Source organism: Pan paniscus, chromosome 7, assembly GCF_029289425.2.
Source record: "Pan paniscus chromosome 7, NHGRI_mPanPan1-v2.0_pri, whole genome shotgun sequence".
Classification (NCBI taxonomy): Eukaryota; Metazoa; Chordata; class Mammalia; order Primates; family Hominidae; genus Pan; species Pan paniscus.
In genome coordinates this window covers 88,496,575-88,519,337 of record NC_073256.2, presented here as the reverse complement: position 1 = coordinate 88,519,337, position 22,763 = coordinate 88,496,575, and the positions used below count along the sequence as shown (strand labels likewise).

The window sequence follows — 22,763 nt, the reverse complement described above, 5'->3', positions numbered from 1 at the left end:
TAAATTTATAGTAGGACATGAGAATTCTTATTTATGTTTTGATCAATATAATTTTTATATATGTAAATTTTATATATGTGTATATATAATTAAGATGACAGGGCTGGGTGCGGTGGTTCATGCCTGTAATCCCAGCACTTTGGGAGGCCAAGGTGGGGGATCACTTGAGATCAGGAGGTTGAGACCAGTCTGGCCAACATGTGGAAACTCCGTCTCTACTAAAAATACAAAAATTAGCCAGGCGTAGTGGCACACACTTGTAATCCAGCTACTCAGGAGGCTGAGGCAGGAGAACTGCTTGAACCTGGGAGGCGGAGTTTGCAGTGAGGCGAAATTGCGCCACTGCACTCCAGCCTGGGTGACAAAGGAAGACTCTGTCTCAAAAAATAATGATAATAATTAAGATGACAGAAGATGACAAAATATTTTTAAAAGGGTGGGAAGTAAAACTGTAGAAATATTCTCCTTTGGTTCATTTATAAGAAAAATGGGCAGAATGGTATAATCAGGATGGTTCAGACTCTGAAGTCATGTTGCCTGGGCTTCAATACTTGGCTAGCATTTAAGCCACCCACTAACCCCATGACTCATCATAGGCAAGTTACTTTCTGTGCCTCAGTTTCCTTATTATACAATGGGGTTAATAACAGTAACAATCTCAAAGGGTTATAATGGATTTAATGAGAAATGCATGTAAAAGCCCTTGGTCCAGTAGCATATAATAAGCCCTTGATATTTTAAAATTATTGTTATTATTGTTACTATGTAGTATAATTAATAACCTGACTTGAATGATACTCTTTTTAAGAATCTGAGAAGTTCACAGGACTTTCACTCTAGGTTCTTGAATTTCTCACTAATTATTATATCTCATATCAACCACAGCTCAGACCTTACAATGAATGAGCAACTTGTAGTTGCATACAAATATTTTAGCACATAGTTCTATAGTTTAAGTCTGAAAGTTCTTAGGTACAAAATTAATTGTGAAGGTAAGTGAACTCTAGGAAAATAAAAGTAAAACCTGACCAGCTCAAAATATTTGATAAGTTGAAAGATTTTACTTAACATCACAGATAATACTCTAGTAATAAAATTTAATACAGCCAAAAACAGCTTGGGCAGAATTTAGGCCCCTCCCCACAATTTCTATTAGTACCCTTAAATCTATCCCACACCAAAAATAATCTGAGCAAAACCTCTACTATCTCCCTCCCACCATGGAGAAATTCTGGAGCCAGCCTAATGTAATCTATGTTAGTAAGAGGATGAAGGAATAATTGAATGGTCAAATTGGAGTCATGTTCTCCTCAGGAGACCCACACAGCCTCTACAGGGCTTTCTATGGGATTGCATGTAGATCTCTGACAATCTATTAGTATTGACGTGACTGGATTAGAGTCTGCTTTCTTCCACCTTAAAAAAAACTCAACCTGTTTTCACCACATGGGGGAAGACATACGAGTAGTTGGCAGGCCTGGGCAATACAAAGCAGGCTGGGTGAGTTTTCATGACGTGCAGCTTAGCAGGGAGGCAGCTGAGTGACTGATTCTCATCTATCAAATAATTCACACGACAGATGCTAAGCAGTGCTGTCTAGAACATGCCCGGGCCAATAAAGATGCTAATGCTGTTAAGATCTTATGTGTCACCCTTCCAGATTAGATTCTGGCCAGTTGAGAGGATGGACTAAAGAGGAGGATTATTATGAAAAATTCCCCCTACTGGGCAGGGTGAGCTGGACTTGTCACCATTGCCACCTGACCCTTGGCCATTTTAAGCATTAATGACTAGCCAGCAAGAGGGATATTTTTGTGCCTAAGGGCTTTAGAATGCCTTAGCTGACATCTCAGAGACAGGCATTGACTAGAAACCAGTATTGCAGAGCCACCTAACCTAAAATGGAGTTCCCCACAGGTCATACTTGTGTTTGCATAGTGCCACTGATGCTTTGGAACAGAACATCTTTCATCCAGGTATTTACGTGAAATGGACAGACCGGTGTATTTTGTAACCATCACCTTGTAAATCACATGTAGGTATATAACTGTTTCAGGGAAAACACTGAATACTGTAGATATTTCCTACCACCACACTACAGAGGAGTCTAGAAAAATGACAAACATGACCAGAAAAGACCTGGTGCTTAAGAATAAGAAGGTCTTCTGGGAAGTCCAAATAGAAAGGGTGGGGAAGACAAATTTAATCAGCAACAACAGCAAAACAGAAGCTCTGAATGCCTAATCCTATACTTGGCTTTTCATCTCGGGATTCCTCAAACTCAGGGAGCTACCCCCTTAACCCAGTCAGTGGTTCTCAATCAGGGGAAATTTTGCCCGCCAGAGGATATTTAGCAATGACTGATTTAACCAATTGGAGACAATTTGATTGTCATGACTGGATGCTAATGGCTGGAGGCCAGGGATGCTGCAGCCAATGATGTACAGGACAGCCCCCACAACAAAGAATTATCTGGTCCAAAATGGAGTAGTGCTGAGTTTGGGCAACTCTGGCTTAACTCACGCCTGTGGGTACGACCTGCTGTATATCGAGGATAATGTGACCCTGCTCAGGGTCCTCCAGCCAATGCCTCTGGCTGAAGAATCAGCCTTGCAACTTAGACTGCTCTGCCCTTGATCCACTGTGCCTGGCTCTTGCCTCCTCTCCATCCCGTGTCCCTGCGTTCCTCTGCTGGCTTCCTAACTGGTGTTTTGGTGGGTTCATCACCAACTGTGGTCTTAGCTTTCTTCCCGACTCCTTCAGCAACTGAAGTCCTGAGTCCCACCTACTAGTCCTCTGGGCCAGCACTCTGTGGCCTTCCATGGAATCTTCTTGATACTAACTAATCTGTGCTGAGGATATCTCCTTCATTTCCCGCTCCTAGGCCTTCCTGAAGACCCTATGATGACTGAATAAACATGCTTACCTCTCAAATTTCAAGGCCTGGGCTTTCTTTTTATAATATTATATCAAAAGGTCTGCTCTTTCCAGCTCCTTGAATACCTGGCTTTTGACCCTGGCAAGACTTCCCTCATACCAAATCTTCTGACACCCTCTGCTTGCACTTGTCTGATCCCAGAGGTCTCCTTGGTCTCTGCGCCTACTTGCTCCTTGCCTGGCCTGTCACCTACTCACTGAGACTTGGCTATCACAGAACCTAAAATTCCCCTTCTCAAACTTATTATTTAATGAAATTAATGGCAAAAGTGCAATTACTTTTGCACCAACCTAATATAAAAACAGTAGGCTGACCTCACCATAATTAATATTTATCAGATATGAGTTTCTATTTAAAGAATCCAGAGAATAATCAGCTCCTTTCAAAATCAATTCATTTAATAAAATACAATTTTGAAAGTTGATGTGATGAAAGCAGAACTCCATAGCTGAAATAAAAAATATATAAAAAGGAAATCACTTTATCTGCAGGCAGGCAAATTAAATATTTAAGAAAATGCCACAGCAAAACTCCCTGCTTTTCAAATGAGCAGTTCTGTGAAAGGAGGCTTAGGTAACCACTGATGTTAACTGTTGAAAAGGTTAATTACATATCATCTTCCTCCTTTTTATCATCACAACTTTTTGGTTAATGTATCCCTTCCTTAATTATACAGATTACATCCATATCTGGTGTAGTAATTGCAACCTCAGATGATTTTTCTGGAGAAACCACAGATTTCAGCTTGAGCTACTCCAGGTCATGTTTCTTAGCCAATAGCTGGGAGCTTTTTTCTGCGACAATACATAAATAATCATACACAAATGTAGCTGAGTTCCTATCACAATGGAATGTTTTTAAAATATCATTTGGAGCAATACAAGAACAGTGCAATTTGCCCAGAAGTTAATGTATGTTGCTTAAGGTGAATGTGCGTAGCTGTGTGGTTTGGCTATCGACTCAGTTCTGAAGCTTTTATACCCAGTGAATACACATAATTATTTGCAGTATACTGCATCTATATTGATTTCTGAAGTGAAAACACAAACTCTCTTTGTCCTAGTAATAATAATAGTGATCATTTATTGAGCACTTAATTTGTGCTGGGTAGCAAAGCCTTTTACACGGATTATTCAATTTAATCCCCACAACAGCTTTATGAGATAGGTGTCATTATTATTTCTTATTTTAGAGATCAAGGAAATGTTGCCTAGGAAGTAACTTGCCCTAGATTATATAGCCGGTAAGTGACAAACACCAAGTTTAAATTTATATAGCATGACCATGCTCCAATACTTCACTGCTATGCTACCCTCCTCACTGCTAATTTTGAAGACTGTATTTCTCTCTTGCAATGTTTAGGGACATTTTCTTACTCTGTTTTATGAACAACAGCACTTGGACTTTCCTCCTTGGAGCTCAGATTGGACATTATAAATTGTTTCCTTAAGAGGTCTTCTCAATTAAGCACACACACAAAACCTATGTCTTAATAATAGAAATCATCCAATACCATTACAGTCTTTGGGGACACAGATGGCACATGGGGTATAGAGAGTTACAGGTAGGTGTCTGTGTGCTGACTCCATCTGCACAAGAAAAACACTTTTTATTGTTTTCTGGGCTATCCCATGACTGCTGATGAAGGCATATTTTTTAGTTGCTGTAGCTATAGGCATAAGCTGTGGATTTCTGGAGCTATGGTGCTCCTATAGTTTGAAGGGCTGTTATTCCCTTCTACAAAGAATAACTAACATGGGGACTGACTCTCCAATTGATGAGAGTTGGTTGGCCTCTGATGAGAAGTGATTCTTTTATCTTCCCCAGGCTTTGGTTTTATCAGGGCTCTGTATAATGAAGGAAGCTTGAGCTGTGATTGGGATCCTTAGGGTGGAAGATTTCCTAAGGGGTAACATAAACACCTGACACCAAACCATAAATATGGGTTGGAAACAATGAAAGTTCTATGATTCTTGGTCAGTGATGCTAGATCTGGGATCACTTCTTGCCAAAGCCAGATGTCCAAAGAGGGCTTAGCAACCTCCCAGAAATTCACAAAACCACTCCTTCCCTATGGTCCTTCAGTGGCTTCCTCTTGCCCATAGAATGGGGCCTAAACTCCACAGGAGGCATGCAGAGCTCTTTCCAATCTGATTGCCTGTCTGTCTCTTCTCCAAGTACTTTACACCATCCACTCACTCTCCAAGCCTCCAGTCCAGTGGAACTCCCTGAGGGTCGCTTCCCTCCATTCCACTGCCATTTCCTTCTCTCAGAAGTGTCTTTCCCACCTTCCAAGCTGAGCTCAAATTGCACCCCTGGCAGAATTAATCACTGGACTACTAATATGTTTCAGTTTTGTCTGTGCATATCTCTATTAGAACATTTGCTATAGTGCAATTTTTTTTTTGTTTATCTGACTGAGAGATTGGATAGAAATTATGGTTAATTTACCTTTCTATCCTAGAATCCAGAACACAGGAACTACTTGATCAGTGCCCAATAGAGGCTGAATTAGGCTCTTAAACTACTCTAGGATGTTAACAGTGTCCAGCATACATATCCACCTTATCTAGTTTGCAGTGAATCTTTTAATCAATGAAAATATTACTGTTTTGTCTTTTTATGTCACTTAATTTTCTTTTTTTTCTTTCTCTTTTTTTGAGACAGGGTTTCACTCTTGTTGCCCAGGCTGGAGTGCAATGGCACGATCTCGGCACACTGCAACCTCCGCCTACTGGGTTCAAGCAATTCTCCTGCCTCAGCCTCCCGAGCAGCTGGGATTACAGGCATGTGCCACCACACCTGGCTAATTTTGTGTTTTTAGCAGAGACGGGGTTTCTCCATGTTGGTCAGGCTGGTCTTGAACTCCCAACCTCAGGTGATCTGCCCACCTTGGCCTCCCAAAGTGCTGGGATTACAGGCATGAGCCACCATGCCAGGCCATGTCACTTAACTTTCGAAAGAATGAGGAGGGTGCCAAGACAATTTAATGGGGGGAAAAATAGTGTTTTCAACAAATGGTGCTAGGACAACTGGATGTCCACCTGCAAAAGAATGAGGTTCAGCTCCTTCCTTATGCTATACATAAAAATTAACCCCCAAATCAATCATAGAATAAGTGTGAGAGATACACTATAAAATTCTTAGGAAAAAAACCAGGCATAAAGCTTCATGATCTTGGATTAGGATGATTTCTAATGATTTTCTACCTATGACACCAAAAAGTACAAGCAACAACAACAAAAAAAGGATAAATTGGACTGGGACAATAGCAAAATGAAAAAAAGCTTTTGTGCTGCATATAATACAGCACAAAAAAAAATTACACTAAGAAAGTGAAAAGATGGCTGGGCCCGGTAGCTCACACCTGTATTCCCAGCACTTTGGGAGGCAGAGGTGGGCAGATCACTTGAGGTCAGGAGTTCGAGACCAGCCTGGGCAACATGGCAAAACAACATCTCTACTAAAAATACAAAAATTAGCTGGGCAATGGTGGTGCATGCCTGTAGTCCCAGCTACTCAGGAGGGTGAGGCAGGATTGCTTGAGCCTGGGAGATGGAGGTTGAAGTGAGCTGAGATCATGCCACTGCACTCCAGCCTGGGCAACAGGGTGAGACTCAGTCACAAACACACACACAAAGGTGAAAAGACAACACACAAAATAGGATGAAATATGAAATATTTGAACATCATAATCTCATAAAGGATTTCTATCCAGAATATATAAAGAAGTCTTACAACCCAATAATAAAAAGTTAAATACAATTAACAATAAGCAAAGGATTTGAATACACTTTTCTCCAAAGGAAATATACAAAGGCCAATAAACACATGAAACGATGTAAAACATCATTAACCCTTAGGGAAATGCAAATAGAAATCACAATGAGATACCTTTGCATACCCAGGAGGATGGCTATAATAAAAAAGACAAATACTAACAAGAGTTGGCAAGGGTGTGGAGAAACTGAAACCCTCTTTCATTGCTGGTGGGAATGCAAAATTATGCAGGCATTTTGGAAAACAATTTGTCAGTTCCTCAAAATGTTAAACATGGGGTTGCCATGTGACCTAGTAATTCCACTCCTAGAGAACTGAAAACACATATCTACACAAAAACTCATACGTGAATGTTCATAGCAGTGTTATTCATAATAGCCTCAATGTGGAAACAATCAAAATGCCCATCAATGGATGAATGGATAAATAAGATGTAGTATAACCATACCATAAAACGTTATTCAACAATAAAAAGAAATGAAGTAGTGACATATGTTATAATATGGATGAACCTTAAAAACATTATACTGAGTGAAAGAAACCAGTCACAAAAGACCACATATTGTATGATTCCATTTATATGAAACAGATTAGTGGTCACCTAGTGCTGGGGAGGGAGAGAGGATGAGGTGACTCTTTAATAAGCATGGGATTTCTGTTTGGGGAACAAAAATGTTGTGAACTTACATTGTGGTGATGAGTGTGTAACTTGGTGAATATACTATAACAATTACATTGTATGCATTAAATAAGTGAATTTTATAGTATATAAATACTATATCAATAAAGATATTTAAAAAAAAAGAAAGGAACTAGCATGTATTAGTGTAAAGATAACCTGGTGGATATACCATGTGGTATGGTTTGGCTGTGTCCCCACCCAAATCTCAACTTGAATTGTATCTCCCAGAATTCCCACATGTTGTGGGAGGGACCCAGGGGGAGGTAATTGAATCATGGGTGCTGGTTTTTCCCATGCTATTCTCGTGATAGTGAATAAGTCTCACGAGATCTGATGAGTTTATCAGGGGTTTCTGCTTTTGCTTCTTCCTCATTTTTTTTCTCTTGCTGCTGCCATGTAAGAAGTGCCTTTCGCTTCCCACCTCCCGCCATGATTCTGAGGCCTCCCTAGTCATGCGGAACTGTAAGTCCAATTAAACCTCTTTTTCTTCCCAGTCTTGGGTATATCGTTATCAATGGCATGAAAATGGACTAATACATCATGTCTCAGACAATGAAGGAATAATTCTGTTTCCTTTATATACTCCTTATAGATCTTCTTAGCACTCCAAATGGATCTGACAGTCTAGGTGAGTATTTCCTAAGTATCTATGGATCATATTCAGAGCTGGTTGCAAAATCTGATGAATATGTTTCTTTCCAGCAAACGTAAGTGCACACGTTAATACATTCACATATAAGCATACACACAATTTTATGGGGTTCTCTGAAATTCACTCAAGAAAGTGCTCTTAGAAAAAGTGTTCCCTGGTGAAACTGTTTGGGAAATCTCACAGGAAAGAACTGTGATGTGAAGAAATATATTAAGGACCCTGAGGCATCTTGGTGTCAAACAACCTAGTAACTTTGTTTAACCCAGTATTTCTTGGCTGTGTTAGATTAGAAAAATCCACTTACAAACATCTGGTGGACCACAAATTCTCTTGCGGAACATAGTTTAAGAAAGAAGAAATTGGGAAGAGTTTGTTCATAGGCTATCCTTTCAGAGCAGTGATTCTTTGGCTGGATGTGAGAATCTCTGGGAAGCTTTTACACAATGTCCAGGTTGCACTTAAATCAATTATATCACCATCTCTGTAGCTGAAACCTGGGAATCTGTGTTCTTTAAAGCTCTTCAAGTGATTCCAACAGGGAGCCAAGGCTTGAGAATAAGCATCACAGGGCAGTTCAAAGGTGCCCCTAGGAAGCTTGTTCATCACTCAAGGCCTCAGATTCATAGATCTGAGATAGACCCCTCTTATTGTGCACAAGCATCCAGGTGAGTTGGGTGTATTTGGCCCTATGCCATTCTTTGAGAAGCAGCATTAAGAATGAAAGAGAAAAATATCTGTCTCTATCAATTTATCACCATAAACTACAATTTTAAAATGATATTAATAGTTGTTGGGATAAAAGAGAAGTTCTCACAGCCTGGTTTCCAGGGCAGCAGCAATCAACATCACTTTGTAATGCGTTAAAAATTTAAATATTTGGGCCCCATCCCAGATCCAGTGAATTAGAAAGTCTGGGGCTATGGCCCACCAATTTGTGTCTTAACAAGTCCTCCATGGTGATTCTGATGCATGCTGCTGTTCGAGAACCACTGTAGCATTCATTACCTATGTGTTTTAAATAAACTAATCAGTATATTGATTATTTGATAATCAGCTTGTCTGTGCTTATCTCAGCTCTACAGATAGAGGTCCCAATCATCTTGAAAGTGACTATTTTCCATTAAACTTATTCTGACCCTCAAAACTGCTGACAATACACACAATTTAAATTTGTGATATTTTTGTGAAAGAGGTTAAAACTGAGGAGCCTCTCAGAGATAAAGATTTGGATATGACTACACTCACTCTGGTTTGGGGAGAAATATTCCTTTTAACTACATCTGAGCACAAAGGAGACTGACTGAAATTAGCAGAGAATTGCCATTAAATTTGGGTTAATAAGGTTTGCCAGAAAAGATAGTGGTGGTGAAACTAATGGCATATTTATCAACACAACACACAAATGGAAGTCAGATAATTCCATTTGAAGGCTTCACAGGTTTAGGGACTTTTCCCAGCAATTATCTCCCCAATAGGAGGAAACTGTTGACAAACAACTCTGGGTGAGAGTCCATCCTAATTGCTGGGGCTCAGCTTGGCTGTGGGGAATAATGAGTGAAAGTGTAGGACATCATTTCCTGCAGTGTAGTTCAGGCAACTGGGATCCAGAAACAAGGTTTGCTGATGACTAGACCTGAAATTCCTCACAATTAAACAGAGTTATGTCAGTCTCTTCCTATTTTATAGATTCCTGGGATATTCTGCAATTGAGAACCACTAACTTCATCAACTGAAAAGAATATTTGTCATAGCCAGTTTGTGCTCTGTGCTGGGCGGAGGTACTCCTGTCATCTCCTGTCAGGGAATTTCTCCTTGTGAATTTGGCAGATATATTTTGCCCAGAATAGACACTAATTCTGGTCTATGCTTCTGTTGAGTGGAAAAGCACTGAAAACAAGCCAGCCTCTTAGTGCTCATTTTCTCTTGATAAATTTGAGAACATACTCTCCTAAATATGTGCATAAGCAATCAGGAATTGGGTAGGATTATTCTGTGGTGATTACTATTGCCTGTTTTCTTAACTAAGAAAGAACATAGGCAAATGGAATATAAGACTATATATGATGGCCAAAACAAGGGGCCTTACTCACTGTGTGAGGTACACTAGAGGTACACTGTGTACATCAACTGTCCAAAAGGCAATTTGGGGCTCAGGATAGACTCTACTTAGAACTGGATGCCAAGTGGATGGCACTGCCTGTTTCCCATGGCTGTCCTTCCTGACCATCACACTAGTTGATAGAACCATGAGCCCTGTGTGTTTTATCCCTCTTCCAGCTCTTCCAACCCCTAGGGTCCCCTCCTTGGCCATTTCTCTGTGTCCTTTGGCATACAGTTCCCTTACATCTCCAACCTCTTTGTGAGGTGTTGTCTCCACTTCCTTGCCTTCTGCAGGCCCTCATTCTGTTATTTGCCAAATCTTGAATAAAGGTGGCACATTCTCCCATATCTGCTCCAGTCAGGTGCTGGTTGCCTATCATCCAGCAGTGAAAGTCATCTTATCCATCCTGCCTTTCTCCGTCACTGTGCTCTGCCAACTCTCAGGGCACTGCGCCTCTTTCCTTAAGGTCATTGGCATCTAGCTGAGTCCTCCTTTCCACTTTCACCCCTGAAATCATATTCCAGGATCTCAGTGGTTGTTGGTCACTGGCCCTGGTTTCTGTGGCTTTCTCTGTGGGACTATGGGACTCCTGGCATGGAGAACTACTTGTAATTCCTGAACAAGACAAGGTCTCTGCTGTGCCTGTGCCTTGTATATTCTGTTTGCTCTGCCTCGGATGCTGCTTCTCCTCCACCTTCCTACCAAAGCCCAGCTCCTTCCCCAGGGTCTCCTCCTCTGGGAAACCTTCTGTTTCTGTTTTCCAACAGTGTGGCACATAGGCCTTTACAATAATACTTATTGTTTAAGCTTATAATACATTCTTCTTGGTATTTAGTCTTTTATCATATTGAGCACCTAAACTGTGCCAAGCAGTACAGGACTTCAGTGATTCAACCACATATTTGAGTAATCGTTTAAAGAATTCTGTTTTTATCAATGGAAACTATTGGCTTTACCCGCAGACACTCAGTTTCCAATGTCCATGCTAAATTATTTTTGAGACATTGAAGTCTGGGTTTTAAATAATCACAACCAAATGGTGCCTCTCTCCTTGGGTTTTGTGTTTCAGCAAATGGCTCTCCAATTCATTAACTGCTCCAATCCCCCATTTAGCTCCATCTCAGTTTTAGAGGATCCAGCATCTGTCCAATGCCCATCTAGACATTGGATTTTTCAAAAGCATATCTGTCAACATGTAGACAGAGATAGCAAAAAATCAGTGGTTCTGATACTTCTGTGCTTGTTGTAATTGCCTTGGGGAGGAGGGGGAGTTAAAAAAAAAAAGGAGACTCAGGATTCCCTGGAAATTCAGATTTCTTAGGTGTCAGTTGGGCCTAGGAATCTGCACCTTAGTGAAATACCCAAGTGGTGCCGGTGAGCTATGTGCACTGCTCCAGAGTCTTCAGGTTCTACCCTCGAGCTAACATACATCATTAGCGAGAAAAACTCTAGAGAGAAGCCCTTTCTCAGTTACTACCTGATATCAGTTCCTCAGCTTTAGGATAGAAATGACCCAAGAACAGTTTGTTTAAAAGCATTTCTTTTTCTGTTTTTTTTCACTTTGCAAAGCTCTCGTTGAAGATAACTTAATTCAAAGAAAGGATTTTTCTGCATATATACATACATATGCCTTATTTTGCCATTAAAATGAAAAATTCACTTATTGTATGTATGTATGTTTATGAGTATTTGCACACTATATATATATATATATTTGTTAATGTGATTTACTTTTTGCTTTGTTCTGTTTTTTCCTTAGCTACTAGGAAACAAAGTCAACTTTTCAGTGCTCAAATGGAGAAACAGAAACATCAAATTATTGAGCTTTAGGCTTCTTGGAACAGATCAGCATACACAGAATAATAAGAGCTAACATTTACTGAACACTTTCTATAGGCAAGCTCCCTGATATATTATTATTTCATTGAATCCTCTGAAATCCCTATGAATGGATATGAATAATGTATATCCTCACTTTACATATGAAGAAATCAAGTAATGCATCCCTTATCAGATAGAGTAAGGCCCAAGGTGGTGTGAAGACATTGTGTACCCAGGGGAGAATGGAGATGTTAAGCGTGGAGGAGAACTCAGATGGGATGGATTCTAAGTGAAATTCCATTAAAAATTATTTTCTTCTCAGTTTTGCTTTCGGCAATATTAAGGCAATTTGTCTAAACATGTCAGCAGATCCCTTTTAGATTGCTGATATGCTTATACTGGAATAGGTACAGATGTCATATCATTCATGCCTGGAAAATGTTAAAGCTATAGCCTCAAATCCACAGCACATCCCCCCATCGATCACAGAACACTGTCAGAAAGTCACATTGGCTGCGAAGCAGGTGGTAACTTGAAATGGGTTTCTAATGTAAAGTTGGTGACATAGTTGCATGTTTGTTTAGAGCAGGAGGGTGGCGTTACTCAGATTGAACTCATTGGTAGGTAGTACAATGTATTTCATAAAGAACTTACAGAAATACAAGTATCTCTAAACCCCAAAAGTAATGCCAATTTAAAACAAATTTTTGTTTTAGACTTCTAATATAAATCTAACTGCTAGTGATCTTATTTATAGACTAGACTCTATACTATACTATAGAGTCTATAGGCTATTGATTAAGATATACAAGTTATCTGTGCCTTATGAAGGGGATATACTTTTGCAAGCAGCTCTCTCCTGAGACTTGTACAGGCTGTCAGCAGTGGAGATATTAGAATATGATTTCCTTCTTTTGTAACAATATTTTATTCTAAAATCAATGCCGTAACTTTCATAACTAATGGATTTTGTTGGTATGCATTCATTTGCTGCAGAGAAAATCATTGCTTAAATCAGGTTGCTCCAAATAGGATTGACTAAAGCAAGCAAGATGGTATTCTTGTCAAAGCCACCTCATATTCCAATTGACATATTGTATTCTAGTGCTGACAGCTGAAGGCTAGAGTTTTGATTAATCCATTTTCCTCTCATTATAAACACAATCTCTCCTCCCTGAAGGTTCCAGCAATCACTCTAGCAAGTGTTGGACCTTGACAGAACAATGCTTATCCTTTGGCAACCACAGTGTGTACAAGAGAGAAAGAGCTGGGTTTTTTCCCCAAATCTCCTTAGGCATTGTTGGAAGGGGCTCATTTGTGAATGCATGTGTTTCAAGCTCAAGGCTGTATTTTGTTTTTCTCTCACATGGAAGGACTAGAAGAGAGAGGGAGCAGGTGTGCAGGTAACCCATAGCATGACAGACGCCTGCTGCAGAGTATTTCAAAGTCCACAGTGAGGCAGCACCCAATGCAGGGCCCCCAGGATGGATGCAGGGTAGAGAGCGGGGCAGCATCTCCTCTGAGTACGCCTCTGTTCTGGACTATGTAAGTCAGATATTGCAGACTGACCTTGCTCCCCAAACGCATAGGCTAAACTATCAAGGACAATTGGAAGCTTATCCTCTGGGCTGCTGCTATTGATAGTCATAACGGTTTTTGAGAATCTGAGGTTGTACAATAGTCAAAAGCATCCCAAGTTACCCAGTGACCACTTGCTATTCAGTCACCAAATACAGCTGGGAAGAAGGGAAAGAGGAGGTGATGGTGCTTCATGCAGCAGGGAGGTGATGAGCTCTGTTTCTCAAACCTGATTAAGATACGTGATCAAATATATGGTCTGACAGTAGAAATAATTTGGGAAATTACTGTTCTCCCCAAGTCCAGGACTTTGGTACCATGATGATGTGGACCCCACTTGAGGCCAAGATCATGCAGCTCAAAGTAAAGTACTGCCAACACCAAGTCAATCTTAGTAGGTAAATATGAGGCTGTACTTAGTATATGCTGCTAACTGAGGACTGTGAGCTCCGTACCTGTCATATACTGTGAGTTACTGATCTGATTTACCTTCATACAATAGTTTTTAAATTTCATTTTGTATCAAAATAAGCTGGAGGGCTTAGTGAAACATAGGATCCCATCTCATGTGTTTCTGATTTAGTAGGTCTGGGATGGGGCCTGAGTGCCTAGGTGATGCTGTTGCTGCTGGTCCAGGGAGCAAATTTGGGAATGATGGTTTGAGGTGTTGGGCAAGAAAATGTTTTACTTGCCCCATTTGAAAAATGGGGGACTTCAGTACTGGCCTACATGATTTCAGTTGTTTGAATGTCTATGCATGAATGGGAAAGAGAAATATTTATTAAGACACTCTTATGTGCCAGAAACCTCATACATTACCTCACTGAATGCTCACAGCAGCCTGATAGGTAGTTATTATTGTCCTCACTTCCAAGTTAAGAGAATGGAAGCTCAGAGAGGTCAGTTAACTTGCTTAAGTCCATGAAAGTAGCAAGTGCTGAGGCTGAGGTTCACCTTGGTTGATCTGGCTCCAAATCTGTAGACTTTCCATGACATCTGGGCTTGTCCTTACAACAACTTGTCTCTTTTTTGTAAGAAGGATCTTTTAAAGCTCCAAAGAAGGACAAAGTAAGGCTATGTAAAAGCATGCATCTTGGTTGACTATGTGGACCACTGATTTATTTGTTTTAGGAAGAGGCTGTCCAAACTCTAGACACCACACCCCCAATCACACTGAGTTTCCTTGCTTCTGCCAGTGACACTGGTTACCTTACCTGAATTCTGGTGGCTTTGTCCCGACCTTGACTCTGATCTCATCTCATTCAGCTATCCAGTCAGCACTCCTAGCTGTTGAATAACGGGCTTATGCTAAAAGGATTCCTGATAAATCCTCCCATGAATGATGATTGCCTGCTGAGCCACCTTACTCATGAGGATGCCATTCAGAACTGGGGCAGACTGAACCTTGTATCACCCTCTCTATCTCTATCTCTATCTCCAAGGCCCTAGTTATCACTGCTTCCAAAGTACAGGAATGGTGATTTCTATTACTTTTAATGGTTAGTGTGGATCGCAGCATTCCGGATCTGCCATGTTGCAGTTTGGTTAATTCATCCCACAAAAAGATGAGAATATAAGTTCTTTTCCAAGCCTTGCACAGTGTGGTTGCATAATTTTGGGTAACAGTGGTAGGAGAAAGAAGGCAGCAGAGTTGGAGCAGAGAACCAAATTTTAATTCTGATGGCCACCTATTAACATACAGCAAGTGCCTATAGGAGGCATGATCCTTTGCAGGATTCTTCCCAGATTACCCAGGGGTTTTTATCATAAATTCCCATTAAGATTTATGTCTTAATTTCCAATAAATATAGAGAGGTGGTATTCTTTTCTCCACAGGGCGAGTTTCATTTTCCATATTTTATTATGTAATATAGTATCATAAAGTAGAATAAATGAGCCAAGAATGAATTTTTTTTATTAAAACAGAAAAGATTCACATCCTTCCCTCTATCCCTCTTTTTTACTGATTAAAATAAGCAAGGTTCTTTTTAAAACAAGAGGGAGTTCAACCTTACCCTCTGCCTCCACTCTATCCCCGTGGCCCCAACATAACACTTTCATTAGTTCAGACTAAGTTCATTAAACACAGGAAAAGGAGCCCTAAAACTTCTTCTTGTAAAATATTGGCACGATTTTATCCTCATTCTCCAGCTGTCCCTTAATTATCCAACAGAGCTGGGGCATATAATAAGGTAATCCAGATAAATAGCACTTGGCTTATTTTAAGTAAATGTCAAACCAGGTTAGTCCGCAGAGTTCTGTTTTTTCTCCATTAGTGAAATGCCCATGGGAAATAACCAATGTTCTTTCTTCAAAAAATATAGAATTGTGGGCCCTGAGTTTTCAATGACTGCCAATTAAATCACTATTTAAGCATTAGGTACTCACTGCAAAAGTACCGCTAGAACTTCAGCTACCTCGCTATCTGCCTGATAACCGTTCAACAATGAGAAGAGAGAGTAGAATATTCTCCTTTCAAAATGGAAATGAAGACTCAGAGGTTTGTGTAATAAACATGGAGCAGATAAGCATCTTGAATAAAACAAACAGGAGATTTTACTCTCAGAAAAGTGAGAAAATGCCATCTAAAAACAGGCTTGGATTAATTTTCATAATTGTGAGTCATTCATTAGCTATATAAGTGCATGGCTATATTTAGATCTATGTTTATACACATTTGTTTTGAGCCTGTTCGGCTTGGTCTTTTCCAGCATCCTTGCCTGCCTGGACCCTGGACTTTGCCACACCTGCCTGGCAGGATGGATCTCACAATGTTGTTTGTTTGCTGCTACACCTAGGCTGCCAAGTGCAAATGGAGACAATAACTCAACCATGAGGATTAATGCCACTACATATTGCTAGTCTCCAATTTCAGCTGGACCACTCTTTTATTTGTCCTTGGTCAACTTCCTTTTCGAATCTTCTCAGTGGCCGTTCCAGAACTGTTCCTTTCTCCTGCAGTCTCCTTACCAAACTCCTGCCCCCTTTTGCTCATCAGACACCATGAGTCCTGCCTTGTTCGGAGCAGAAAGAAAGAGCCACTCTGCAGAGGGCAATCTCTCAACTTCCTGTGCTCTCCTTTCAGGCCAGGTAATGAATAACAAAGCCTCAGCTCCTAGGAGTCTCCTTATTATGCCTTTGATTCCCCTCTGCCATGCCATGCACACCCCACAGGGCATGTGGCCTTGGCTTGGTATCGTAATCTTGGCCCCACTTGTAACCTTTGAACTTGAAGACCACTCTTGATTTCCTCAACTTTGAAGCTCAGCACTTCTTGGGATTTGGTTTGTGCTCACATCTTGGCTCCTCTGTTCCTGAAAGTCTCACTTTTCCTTTGCTGTCAGTGCCCAAACTTCAGCATCAGCCCCCATTGTGCCAACCCTGGCCTTCTACAAGGAGGCTCAAATAAAAGTGTGTTGATACCATAATCTTCCCTCAAGAAACCCTTTTTGTTTCTCTAGGATCACACACACACACACGCACATAAAATAAATAAAACAAAGGGGTCCCTTGTGCTCAAAGTTCCACTATCTCTAAATACCTATCCCTCCCTCCCACTAAGGATCCTTGATGTATCAATTACCAATCTCTCTCTTGGAGTTTCAATCTCTTTATTGGTAAGAGTTTCAATCTCTTTCCCTATACCTTATAAATTCACCAGATAAAGAAAATTCCTCCCTGAATTCTGCCTTTTCCTCCAGGTACCACTGAGCATCTCTTTCCATTCACAGCCATGTTTTTCAGAAGAGTAATCTATATTTGCTGTCTCCCTTTCCTCATTTCCCTCTCCAACCCCATTGTGGTCAGCTAAAATGCTCTAGTGTAAGTCCCCATTGACCTTCACATTGCCAATTCAATAGACACCATACTGGATCTAGCAGCAGCCTTGGACCTGCTGAGTTCTCCTCCTGAAACTGTCTGCTCCTTTGTCTTTCATGACAGTTCTCATGGTTCTCTTTTTATCAGTCTGCTTGGCTGGCTTTTCTTCTGCCCTCCCATTAAGCACATTGGCGCTCCCCAAGGCTCTGTCCTTTCCACTCCACTTGCTCTCCTAAGATAATCTCATTGACTCCCAAGCTTCTAAGTATCATGCTCTGCCAATGATTTCCAAATTATATTTCTGGCCCAACTCTCCTCTAAGCATCTGACAATGCCACCTGGATAGCTCCAGAATTATGTGACATCCAACATGTCCACAACCAAAACCATTTTCCTCATCTTCCTGCCTTCCTTATACTGATTTAATAAAATCTGAATGCATGGCCTCCTCTAGACCCCTCTTTGACTCCCTATTCAATGACTCCTGAAAGCTCTGGTCTGCTGATCCCACCTTTCATGATCACTCAAAGCTGTCCCACCTCTTCATCACTACTGCTGTTCTTATCCTCTTACCTGACCTACTGCAGGAACTTTCCAACTGAGCTGTAAGAAGGGCCAGAGGCTATAGCTAGACCAATAACTTCCCTACTTTCCTCTACTGTGTTTTCGATTAAATTGGTGGCTTTTTAAGCTTGGCCAAACATTGGAATCAATTAGGAAGCTTTAGAAAAATACTGATGCTTGGCTCCCAATTTCCCAAAATATGTTATAATTAGCCAGGGCAGTTCTAGGCATTGGAATTTTAAAAACTCCATAGGTGATTCAAGTATGTAGCCAAGGTCAAGAACCATGGGTCTAAACTGTTGTTCCAATCACTGTCTTTGCACTACCTCTGTCACATAAAACCCAAGCTCATATACAGGACATAGGATACTGGTATAAGATATCACAGAGGTAAGACTCAGAGTGGAGGATAACTGAGGACTGGGGCAGTGTGATGGGACAGGGGATAGGGAGACAGGAAGGGAGGGATAGAGCAGCAATGGCAGGAAGTGAGAGGGAGCCACTGCTCCTAGCAACTCACTAGCCTGTGTGGTGTCACAGGGCTCCTGCTTTGTGGAAGGCTGTGACCTGCTTCCAGGTGTTTCAGAGCCTGCTCCTGACTGCGGACCCCATGGAGTCCTTCCCACTACAATGAGCTGGGCTTTTCTTGGCACATGAGGCTTATACAGACCACTTCTCGACTGATCCACTTGTGAGAAGATCCAGACCTTTTCTGGTAGTCATGGCCAGAAAGCAGCATCATATGTACAGCTGAGGAGGGCTACAGGAGCCAGCTTTCCCAAGCTGGCAGGACTCCTGGACACAGCTTCCCCAGCCAGCCTCCCTGCAGGATGAAGATGCTACCGGTTCCTATACCCGTCCTGCACACAGGGAGGTGTTGTAGTGAGTAGGGAGTTGGGTGCGGTGGGGGAACCGTTTTCCTTGTCAATGAACTTTCAAGAATGGAAAGTTTCTCTTGGCTTAAGAAAGCCAAAACAGTTGCCTTGTAAAACAAGCAACAATCCTTCATTCGTAAGCACACTGGGTACAAATGACAACTAAGACCTCTTGGATTCTAGAATTGTGTACTGTCGGGTATTGTGTAGTAATATCTAATTGTGGTTTTAACTTGCATTTCCCTAATGAGCAAAGGTGTTGGGCAGCTTTTCATGTGCTTATTTGCCATTCATATATCCTCCTTGAAGAAGTGTCTGGTCAAATCGTTTGCCATTTCTTTTGCCTTTTAATGTAATTTTAGAAAATAAACTTTATTTTTTAGAACAGTTTTAGATTTGTAAGAAATTTGCATATATTGTAGAGTCCCTCTACATCATGTCTTCAGTTTCCCCTGTGATTAACATCTTGCATAAAAAATACGGTACATTTGTTCCAGTTAATGAAGCAATGTTGATGCATCATTATTAACTAAAGTCTACACTTAATTCAGATTTCCTTTCCTTTAACCTAATGTCCTTTTTCTGTGGCAGCATCCCATCCAGGATACCACAGTACATTTAGTCATCATGTCTCCTTAGGCCTCTTGGCTGTGACAGTTACTTAGACGTCCCTGTTTTTTTGATGACTGTAATAATTTTAAGATGTACTGGTCAGTTATTTTATAGAACACCCCTCAATTGAAATCTGTTTCATGTTTTTCTAATTAAATATTAGACTGAGATTGTGGGTTTGGGGGAGGAAGGCCACAGAGGAAAAATGCCATTCCCATCATATCTTACCAAGAGTATCTTCTACCAACTGTTGATGTTGGCCTTGATCATCTGGCTCAGGTGGTGTGTGTCAGGCTTCTCCATTGTAAAGTTATCCCTCCCCCTTTCCATAGTGCACTCTTTGGAAGGAAGTCATTATGCACAACCTACACTCAAGGAGTGGGTAGTTCTGCTCCCTCTCCTTGAGGGCGGACTTATATAAATTTCATGGAATTCTTCTGATTTGCTGATTTTTCAACTGAATGTGTTTACTTACTCCTGAGTCTTAAGAGTTCTTTAAATGCTCAGCACACAAGTCCTTCATCAGATATATGAATTGCAAACATTTACTTTTCGACCACAGTTTGTCTTTTTATTTTCTTAACAGTATTTCTGCAAGATAACAGTTATAAATTTTACTCAAGTCTAAGTTATTCATTTTCTGTCTTCTGGACAGCCGAAAAGCTGGGGTCTAGCCACAACTCTGCTGCAACTGCACCTACATTCAGGGCTAAGCAAGAGGGCAGAGAGGTGGTAGGTCTTCCATACCCTTTTGGGATTACAGCTCCTTGAATTACAATGGAAGGGTCCCCTCCCTCAGGGTTTTAGGGACCTGCAGACTAGACTCCTGTTGTGGCTGCTGCAATGGAACTGTCTGGGAGTTCAGGCAAATAATTGAGAGGAAAAAATTTCATTGGTTTTCCCTTTTGCATGTCTTGAGTTAGACCTAGGGGGCTTCTCCTGGCATTCTCTCTGTCCATACTCAAGGTCCCCTTCCAGGCTTTGGGCTTCCTTGATTCCAGGCTGTGAAATTCCATAGGAAAATGAGAAACTGCCATAGTGGTACCTCAGGTTCTGGTCTTGTTCCCCAATTGGCCTGTTACAATTTATTTTTCAGAGTCCTCCAGTAGTGATTCCATGCACCTATTCAAACTTGATAGCTCCAGTTCAGAGTGGGCTTGATGAGTCTTAAGGGAGTTCCAGGCCAAGCTCTTGCCAGGAGCCAATCTGTCTTTGTACTTTCCCAGGGAGACTCTGTTCTCAGGCTCCACATGGGCAGTACCTGAACTGCAGGCGCCTCCCCTCACCCAACAGGTGCAATGCTGCAGGACTCCAGATCCAGTTCTCACAGATTCAAATAAGCAGAAAATCACCAAGAACATATTGCTTAATGTGTGTTCTGTTGGATGACTAGAGAGGAAAAAGGAAGAGTTTCTAAGGCTAAATTTTGATTGGCTAGTGACTAATACTCACTTTTATCCATATCTAGGATTAATTTCTTCTAAATCATGATTGCTATTCTGCAGTGGTTTAGTGGAAAGAGCTTGCGGATTGGAACAAAAGGTTTGATTCTAGTCCTAAACACTTATTAACTATGAAGGCAAGTCTATCAAGCTCATGGAGCCTGCTTTCTCAAACTTAAAATGGGATAACCTATTGCACATAGTTGATATGAGGGTCAAATAAAAGCTGTTCGCTACTGACAAGCTACTCAGTTGGTTACATCCTCTTCTTCCAGGTTCCTATAGCATTCTGTACTTCCCAGTGTGTAACTCTCAACCCAGCTGCAACTACTTTTTCAATGACTCTTCTGGACTAGACTATAAGCTCCTTGAACAAGGCAGACACTGCACTTGCCTGATTCACTACTATATTGCCAGGCATAAGAGTTGCTAAATAAAAATGTGTTCGATTGTACTATTATAAAACTGATGTTGCTAAAATGATCATTATGATGTTATGTCACATATTTAATATCATATTGTGGTATCAACATAAACTCATTAGTAAGCAGAACTAAAGACTTTAAGTCAAAGGAAACAATGAATGAATGAAAATTAATGTTCTGAAGAAAACATGGATTTTTACCACCACTCCTACCAACAAAAATCTATTCAACTCTATTCAAAGATCCAGGTTTGCTATCCAGATACCTCTAAAAGAAGAAAATACAGCAGTCTTAAGAAGAATGCATATTTCCTCACGTTGTCAGCTTGACATATTCAGGACAGAATCTCTCCTTCAGTGCTTAACATTTTGATTCATAGACTGAGGTCTCAGAAGCTAAAAAAAATGGAAATATGTCATCTAAATGTCAGCACTGATTTTATGATATTCTAGAAGGAAGCAAATGGGAACACATGAGAGCTTAGGTGTCCTGTCTGAGAGTTCAGTGAACAGTGTCTTGGAAGAACCTGAGTAGAGTGTGTGTGATATCTTGGAAGGATTAGAAATTGGAGTAATGATCATTTATCTTGGTAAAAAGCCCTTAGCTTCTGTGTTATTCACAGTTCTCCAGAGAGCAGACCAATGGGAAATATATCTATATCGATATATGCATATAAAATAAGAAATTAGCTCATGTGATTATGGAGGCTGAGAAATCCCACGACCTGCCATCTACAAGTTGGACTAGACTCTAAGCTCCTTGAACAAGGCAGACTAGGAAAGCTGGTGGTGTACTTCCAGTATGAGCCCGAAGGCCTGAGAACTAGAGGAGCCAATGGTGTAACTCCCAGTCTGAGTGCAGTAGAGGATCAGAAGAGATGTCCCAGCTCCAGCAGTGAGGGAGAAAAGAAGGACAAATTCCTTCCTCTGCATATTGTTCTATTCAGACCCTCAATAGGTTAAATGATGCCCACTCTCATTAAAGAGGACCATCTACTTTATGGAGTAAGTACTAATCTCCTCCAGAAACACCTCACCAATACACCCAGAAATAATGTTAAACTAGACATCTGGGTACCTCTGATCCAGTCAAGGTGACACATGAAATTAACTATCATAGCTTCTATGGTAATAGCTACAGAGTTTTATGATCATCTTTCATGGTGGCTTTATTTTACAGCCATTTTCACACTTGTCTATTTAACTAACCATGTTTCCCTTAAACCTATTCTTCCCCCATTTATTCTTTTTCCTGGCAAATGATACCACCTGGCCATCCAAGCCTGAAAGTGGGGAGTTCACCCAGACCTCACCATTCACTTCTATCACACCAGTATGCACTGGGCTACCCAATCATTTGAATCCTGAATATTTCTTGCATCCATCTCCTTCTTCATGTTTCTCCCAGGTACACCACAGGCCTCGCTCTGTCTAAAGAAGACACTTAAAGTTGTTGGATGAAATGTTTTCTCCTT

At 40.8% G+C, this 22,763-nt stretch overlaps 1 protein-coding gene across 2 annotated transcripts in view; it reads right to left on the bottom strand.

The window, feature by feature from the left end:
- Window positions 1-22,763, bottom strand: part of KCNB2 (potassium voltage-gated channel subfamily B member 2) — a 406,547-nt gene that overhangs the window by 165,680 nt on the left and 218,104 nt on the right. The gene's annotated exons all lie outside the window — the stretch shown is intronic.